This window comes from Marmota monax, unplaced genomic scaffold, assembly GCF_021218885.2.
Source record: "Marmota monax isolate L192 unplaced genomic scaffold, Marmota_monax_Labrador192_F-V1.1 WCK01_AAM20220418_F8-fsc00355, whole genome shotgun sequence".
Classification (NCBI taxonomy): domain Eukaryota; kingdom Metazoa; phylum Chordata; class Mammalia; order Rodentia; family Sciuridae; genus Marmota; species Marmota monax.
This window is the reverse complement of record NW_026694765.1, coordinates 519,966-528,283: the sequence shown is the minus strand read 5'-3', so window position 1 is coordinate 528,283 and position 8,318 is coordinate 519,966. Positions and strand designations below refer to the sequence as shown.

Genomic DNA, 8,318 nt, shown 5'->3' with positions numbered 1-8,318 from the left:
AAATACAGAGGTGTAAAATGTTCTAATATGAACAATCAACTCACCTCCCATAGTTAGACTGTTCTCAGTTCTAATTGGAATTAAAGATGTGGTCTGCTTGAATCAAATTTCCAACACAAGTTAGAACTCAGGAAATGATAATTTTTGGTGATATCTTTGAGATCATAGTAGTTGGTTAATTTTTTTTTCCTACTGACTGGAAGAGAAATAACCTGTAGGTAAGAAGAGTGGTTCTCACACACAGATTTGCTAACACTTGAATGTGAAAGAATTCTTAGCTGGATTCTCAGCAACTGGGAGTATAGAATGGCCTCATGGGAATAGAATTATACCTTATATAATAAAGTCTGACACTTTGAAAATTATAAAAGATCATTTGAATTTTGAGATTAAAAAAATAAGCCCTTTCTGCTCCTGGATTTTTCACTTGATCAAAATAAGTATTTTAGTCAAGAAAAAAAATGGTTTTTTGGGAGAAATATCTTTCCGTTTGGGCAATTCAAATAGGAAGTAATTAAATTTTCTTACCTAAAAAGGCAGTGAATACAGGTTATCTCAGTTCTTTGTCCTGTTGCACATACCATCTCTCTGAAACATAGTACATGAATTAAGCTATCGATCCAATTTATAAAAAGCACATGTATTAAAGCCTATTTCCTTCTCAATGGAATGGTTTGCCAGTGAACTCCTTATCAGATGCCTTTGTGACCAATTATGAGAAATACGCTCCCCTGGGCAAGCTTAAAGAATGAACTAAGAGATACAAGATACAGCAAAAAGCCAGGATTTAGTTTAATGATGGTCTTGCAAGATCTGGGGCCTAGTGGTTAGAAACACACAGACTGGGTACAACTACTGTTTTATCCCCTAGAGCACAAGATCCCTCCCCCAGTGGCTCATTGGCCGAGTAGTATGGGGTGCACAATCTTCCAGAATATTACCTAGGTTTTAATGTCTTCTATTGGGTTATTTAAAGAAATATGCCTTTAGTTGCCCTCACCTCCTTTTGTTCTCTTATGGCAGGAAAGTCAGCCAGGATTTAGTGTCTTTTGGCACACAGGCACATGGGGACCCTTCCCTCTCACCTCCTGATTGTCATGGTGCTGTTAATTTTCATACTCTGGTGCTAATTGCTTGTAACTTTTCATTCTGCTCTCCTCTCCAGCTGCATTTCTTATATCCCAAGTCCTTTTACATTTAAAGCTAAATATTATATTCTGAAATGGGCAATTGGACTTTTTCTTTCTCACACCAGTAATGCAGATTTAGTACAATGACCCTAGGTTCAAATGTGGGACTGCTGAAATGGTTTGAAATTAAGGGTCTAATCAGAGCTAAACATTTTTAATAAGAAATCAGAAGGGTTTCCAAAGCAGATAAATCATATGCCACAACTTAAGAAATAGCTCCCTAATCACAAAAGCTTTAGTGGATCCTAAACAAAAAAAAAGAAGAAGAAAGGCAAAATGTCACCTGTGTCACTGGCATTTGAGAAAGTGTTATCATTACAGAGACCTGAACTAGAGAAAGCAAGTGAGAGGAAAAAAAATGTGAATGCCCAGATCTTAAAAATCAAACAGTTATTTGGCTATATTGGTAGTATACATTTATCTTTTACTCTGAATCAGCAAGATACTAGGATGAAATACATTTTTAAAAAAGAATTTACATTGTGAAATTAATAAATGATAAAATCCTCTTCCAGGATTTCAACCTTTTCTCCTTTCATGACATTCCTACTTCTGCGACATCAGCTACTCCCTCTTCCCTGAGCACACTGCTCCCACAAACCTATTACACATACTCTCCTCTTCCACTTCATTCCTCTCATTATTTAGGCTCCAGATGTTTTTTCTTCTTTGAAGCTTTATTTGTCCCACAGGAGAAAATTACCGACTCCTTCTGTGTTTTCACAGCCCTGTGGAGACCTCCTTTATAGCGTGAAGTCACAGTCTTTTATAAGTTTATGTCCTGCAAACTGGCTACAAGCTCCTCAAGGGAAAGAACCAGGTAGTCTGCATATGTATGTTTTATTTCCAAGGGTTACAAGTGAAGCTTTCATAAGTCCAATAATAAGAGTAATTTCTATGGCAAACATTTATTTTGCTTTGATTGTATGGTGCAGAGTTTAAAGAGGTAACATGCATTATCTCATTTAATACTTACAATAAACATTTGAGCAGTACTCTATTATCAATTTATTAAGATGGAAAATGGCAGCACAATGTATGCAGTGCGTGATGACAAAGAAAGTGGCTCTCTGGAGTTGGATAGTTCATAACCTATGCACAATTAGCAATGACTCTCTTGTCAGTGTTTTTAGAATTCAATTAAAATGATCTACTCATGGTAGTCTTGGGCTTTTCTCAGGTGTATTTGCAATTTTAAACAGCATTTTTGGAAGCATTGATGCCCTAAACCAAAAAGAGCACGTTAGAAGCAAAAAGGGCCATCAGCCTAGTGCCTTTCTGTCTGGCACAAAATTGTCACTAATATTGCTCTGATGATCAGTGGTCTGATGAGACTGAAAGAACTCAAGGAGACAATGGAACAGAATATTTGAGGTTCGGTGAATATGGCTCAGAAAACCTGAGAATATCATTAATGTGCTCTACTCCTAGACCTCCTCCAGCAAGCTAGAGGCACAGCTTTTCACTCACAGAAAGAATTAAATAGGGAATATGTCTGTTGCTATAGATATGTAATGCATGAGTGGCTGTGCAAAAACACAGGAAAATCTCCATGTTTTTATTTTCAAAAGTAAGAGTATACTGGAATTTAAGAAAAGGCAGTCAACCAATTAAAGTTTAGATTATCATGAAGTCAAGCATTTAGCTTAAATAACATTTTTATCTGTGATCTTAGAATCAACTGTATAAGAAAAATATTGAAGGGAGTTGTTAAATCCTGCATTTCCCATTTTAAAGAAAGGACAAAGGTACTTGTTTATTGTGTTTTTAATGGTTATGTTCCCTAAATATCATGTCCTAATCTCATGGTCAATAGTAAGAAAAAGTCAGTAAAACAATAAGAGATGTAAATGCAAAGGAGGAAACTAGGTTATAAAGAATTATTTGAATCAAATGTATGATATATCAAGATCATTGTATTGTCTTGAGCAACTAATAAAAAAAAGAATTAGGAACTTAAAATGAGTCCGTGTGGGTTAGAAATTGATTTACAGAATAAAATTCAATATTAATCTCATATTCTAGTTTCACTGCTAATGAACAAATCTTACCAACAACAGGCAGCACAAAGCATCAGCAATTATCAATGTTTAGTTTTTTTGACCACAGAACAAAATCACAAAAGATGATATTAGGAGCATCTGGCCAGATTATTAAACAGAAATACTTTTCCTAAGAGTGTTTATAGAATCTATGGGTTTCTCAGACAGACATCATTTCAAATAGAGAAACAGAATAATCCTGAACTTAGGGAGACACCTACAGGTACATTTTTAAAAAACAAAGGAGGATCTGAAGAATCAAAAAGAGTTATGTTTGGTTTGGAAAACAAAAACAATTTTTCTTTGGAAATATTTTTAAATGCTGAGAGCATATTTCATAATGATTAACAAAACATAGACAAGAATATTTACAAATACACACACAATTTTCTCTCTCAACCCTGGACTACTTCACAAACCAAGTTTTGTCTAAATGGCCTAATGGAAGCCCATAATTCTTTGGAAGGGAGTCAGGATTTACCTGTTGATAGAGGTAACATTTATTGTCCCCATGATTGTTATTATTGTCATCAGCACCAACATTATGATTTATACTGAATGTGTACCAGCAGCAACAAGTATATTTAGGTATCAGTCAATAATAATTTTTCTTCAGTTGAAATAAAAATAACTTTGGTAGTATGTTATAGTTTAGATACAAAGTCTCCCAAAAGCTTATCTGTAAAACAATGCAAAAGTGTTTAGACATGAAATTATTTGCTTGTGAGAGCCTCAACCTAATCAGTGTATTAATGCACTTGAATGGATAAACTGGTGTGGCTAGAGGAGGTAAGTCATTGGGGGTGGGCCTCTGGAGTTTATCTAGTCCCTTGTAAGTGGAACAATCTCTGCTTCCTGGCTGCCATGTCCTGAACTGTTTTCCTCTTCCACACCTTTCCACTATGATGTCCTGCCCCATCTTGGGTCCAGAGCAATGGAGTAAGCCAATTATAGACCAAAGCCTCTAAATCTGTGAGCCCCAAATAAATTGTTCCTCCTCTAAATTAGTTCTTTTTAGATCTTTTGACCACAGTGGAGAAAAAGTGAACTAAAACATATTTTACATAAATAGACATTTAAGCCTTAATAGTTATGGTTTTATTAGGTCCTCTTTTTTAAGAATAGGTTTTTGACTATTATGAAGTGGATGGGAATTTAAGGATACTAGTGGAGAATGGTAGTGACATATTGCATAATTTGGTCTGTGGACAGATAATATAGAGCAGTTTAAAAAACTCCATCCCGGAGCCCAGGTTTGCGTGCCCCTCCTGCTCGGCTCCCTCTGCAGCTCCTCTGTGGGACCAAGGCGCGTGGCTGCTTGGCTCACCAGCTCGGAGCACAGCCTGGGTGCCCGCCTCCAGCATAGAGGGTCGCCGCGTGCTGCAAAAGGATCTCAGAGTAAAGAACTTAAAGAAATTCAGATATATGAAGTTGATTTCCATGGAAACCTCGTCATCCTCTGATGACAGTTGTGACAGCTTTGCTTCTGATAATTTTGCAAACGCAAAACCTAAATTCAGGTCAGATATCAGTGAGGAACTGGCAAATGTTTTTTTTTATGAGGACTCTGATAATGAATCTTTCTGCGGCTTTTCAGAAAGTGAGGTGCAAGATGTGTTAGACCATTGTGGATTTTTACAGAAACCAAGGCCAGATGTCAGTAACGAACTGGCCAGTATTTTTCATGCCGACTCGGATGATGAATCATTTTGCGGTTTCTCAGAGAGTGAGATACAAGATGGAATGAGATCGCAGGCAAACCGGGAAGGCTGTAAGACCCGCAGCCAGTACAGACTTTCTGGACCTCTCAGGGTGGCGATGAAGTTCCCAGCAGGAAACACCAGGAGTGCAGCCAACAAAAAAGTAGCGCCCCCCAAGCCCTCAGAGAATTTCATTACTGATTCCAATTCTGATTCAGAAGATGAAAGTGGCATGAACTTTCTTGAGAAAAGGGCTTTACATATAAAGCAGAACAAAGCAATGCTTGCAAAACTCATGTCAGAATTAGAAAGCTTCCCTGGTTCCTTTCCTGGAAGAAGTTCCCTCCCAGGCCCAAGATCAGTAAATAAGTCAAAGACACCCTGAAGGCGTACATTCCCAGGTGTGGCTTCCAGGAGGAACCCTGACCCGGAGAGCTCCTCCTCTGACTAGGTCAAGGTCCCGGATCCTGGGGTCCCTTAGTGCTCTTCCCACAGAAGAGGAGGAGGAAGAAGAGGAAGATGATAAGTTTATGCTGGTGAGAAAGAGGAAGACTGTGGACAGATACATGAACGATGATGATAGGCCCTGAAGTCGGCGCCCAGGATCCACGACCCTTCCGCATATAATTCGCCCAGTGGAAGAAATCACAGAGGATGAGTTGGAGAACATCTGCAGCAACTCTCGAGAGAAGATATATAACCGTTCACTGGGATCTACTTGTCATCCGTGCCAACAGAAAACCATTGATACCAAAACAAACTGCAGAAACCCAGACTGCTGGGATTCTTCGAGGCCAGTTCTGTGGTCCCTGCCTTCGAAACGGTTATGGTGAAGAGGTCAGAGATGCTTTGCTAAATGCAAACTGGCATTGCCCACCTTGTCGAGGAATCTGCAACTGCAGCTTCTGCCGCCAACGAGATGGACAGTGTGCAACTGGGGTCCTTGTGTATTTAGCCAAGTATCATGGCTTTGGGGATGTTCATGATTACTTGAATAGCCTGAAACAGGAATTTGAAACGCAAGCGTAATACCCACCAGATGCTGGCCTTCTGCTTCTCACACCGCCCTTAAAGTTCTCGGTTTTGTCATTAAGAGTCTTGACGATCAGTCTGCTTTATGGGAAACTAGAGTCAAGTTCATCTCATTAGACTGGCACATGTTTCTGGAAATTCACGGGAGACCTGTGGCTGGTTACACTTCACCCTCCTGTCGTTTCTCCTCTGCTTCCCCTGTACCCCATCATATAGCTCCTCTCTCTTTTTCCAGGAGTCCTCTCTAGTCACTTAGTTTCAGAATTCTTTTTAAATGAGAATTTTAAAAGCATATTTGATTTAATTGGTGGTGAAATAGCCTTGAAATCTACCCATAAACCCTGAGCACTTAAAAACACGGTATAAAAGTATTAACTGTTCTGTCGAGTTCCAGAGAGCAGCCCTCTAACTTGTTTATACAAAACAATAGTTATGACTTTAATGTTCACACTAATTGACATTTTTAACAGAATCAAGGCATGAAAATCTTAGAACCATGTGGAAAAACTAGGTAATTGTTGGGAAATGGAGTACATTACTGTGAATGCCTCTCATGAGAATGCCCCATGTATTGTGGTTACTATATAACTTGTCACGGTTGAGACTTTGTTGCCTCTGATTTCTTCCACCCTAAAGTGAAGTGGTGCATCCTGTTTACAATCTTCCAAAGGTCTGTGGGCAACATGACACTGCACTACTTAAAACAATTGTCTTAAGAGAAATTCTGGGAATTTAGAATGGGGAAACCTCAGAGTAATCTGATATAAATTCTTGCTGTAAAAGTTTTTAGAAACTTGATAATAACTAGTCTATTGTTCTTTGCAGTTCCTTATATTATCCCTGGGTGTTGCTGTGTACAGGGATTTTGTTCAGGTTTTAAGCACTTTTTTATAACAATGAGAAGTGCCTTTTCAGAGATGAGTAACTTTCAATGGTTTTTTAACTTGGTATCTCTGCCATTGTAGTTTCTAATAGGCAGATTTCTTGGAATCTTAAATTGTAATTCAGCCTTATTAGATATGTATTTGGGAAGCTTTAAATGTTTAGAGGTTATGCAAATTGGTACTTACTTGGAGTCTGTCTGTGTGGTGCTGGGGATCAGAACCCAGAACCTTGTTCCTGGCCAAGCCCATATTCCACTGAACTACATTCCCAGGCTGTTGTTTGGAAAATTTGGGTTGTTAAAAGAATTTGTCTTTTTCTTTCCTTTCACATAAATCATTATATGGTAGAAGTGGAATTTTAAGTGTTTGTGTGTCCAGTGTATTGCATGTGTAGCCTGTTGCTGTACCCTTTCAGAGTTTGATGCTTAATTGGACTTTGAATCAATAAGTGTAAATATAGCTTTTGATCTGTAATACTTTTATACAAAGGTTTTTATTTTAATAGTAAAACATTTTGTCAAAAAATAAAAATAAAAAATAAAAAAATTTAAAAACTCCATCCCACTCCCTACTACATGAATTTCCACTCCTGAAGTAGAAAAGGAAGGAATAAATATCCATTTTTATTTTTTGAATTTATATCTCCTACTTTCATGCAGGTTGTTCTCAGACAGTATATCTGACTCTCTTTTCGTTTTCTATACTGCTGTTATATACCACTTAAATTTTTATTAAGTTGCAGGAAAAAGATTTTGATGCCTTTGGTGTCCCCAAAAAACATTATTCAAGTGTGTTTCCAAAGCCAGAGAAGCTTATGAAGCTCTAGTATTAAAAAAATATCATTGGGGAAAAAATACTGAAATTTTATGTTTTCTTAATTTTTTTTACATTTGACATTATACTAGGGTCTTCAGTTCTTGAAATCATTTGACATAGAAAGAGATCCTCAGAAGAAAAACCAAAGTAGGCAAGATGAAATAGATTCCACAAAGCAAATACCTAAAGATCATAAATTTTTTTCTTGAAAGATAAAATTTCCTTTCTGTCAAGTAAATCTCCCAAAATATGATAGTTTCTCCATCAATGCCATCTCTGAACAGTACCTAAGCAGATAAGCTCACATACCTGAAATTTCTCTGTTACATCTTTATAACAGCCACTTACCTCTTATCTCCAGTCTTGCCCTCACTGACAGGCATCTTATACACAGCTGCTGTGCTATGAATCCAGTAGTTCCCTGGTTAAGGTCCTAATGTGGGGAAATCAAAGATAGCAGAGTAGAAGGATCAAGTATCACCTAGCAGCTCCTCAGCATCAATCCTACAAAAGGAGAAGAGGATTCTCTGTGAGGTGGATAGCCAAGGGAACACAATGAAACTTTAAACTGTAAAAAAAAAAAAAAAAAAAAAAAAAAAAGACATGAAAAATCAGTTACCTGAACAAAAGAAACAATAAATAAGAGAAGCATGG

At 37.6% G+C, this 8,318-nt stretch overlaps 1 pseudogene; it reads left to right on the top strand.

Annotated features, from left to right (window-relative positions):
• Positions 1–4,573: 4,573 nt before the first annotated feature.
• LOC124079517 (cell division cycle-associated protein 7-like) lies at positions 4,574–6,034 on the top strand (annotated as a pseudogene).
• The last annotated feature ends 2,284 nt before the right edge of the window (positions 6,035–8,318 follow it).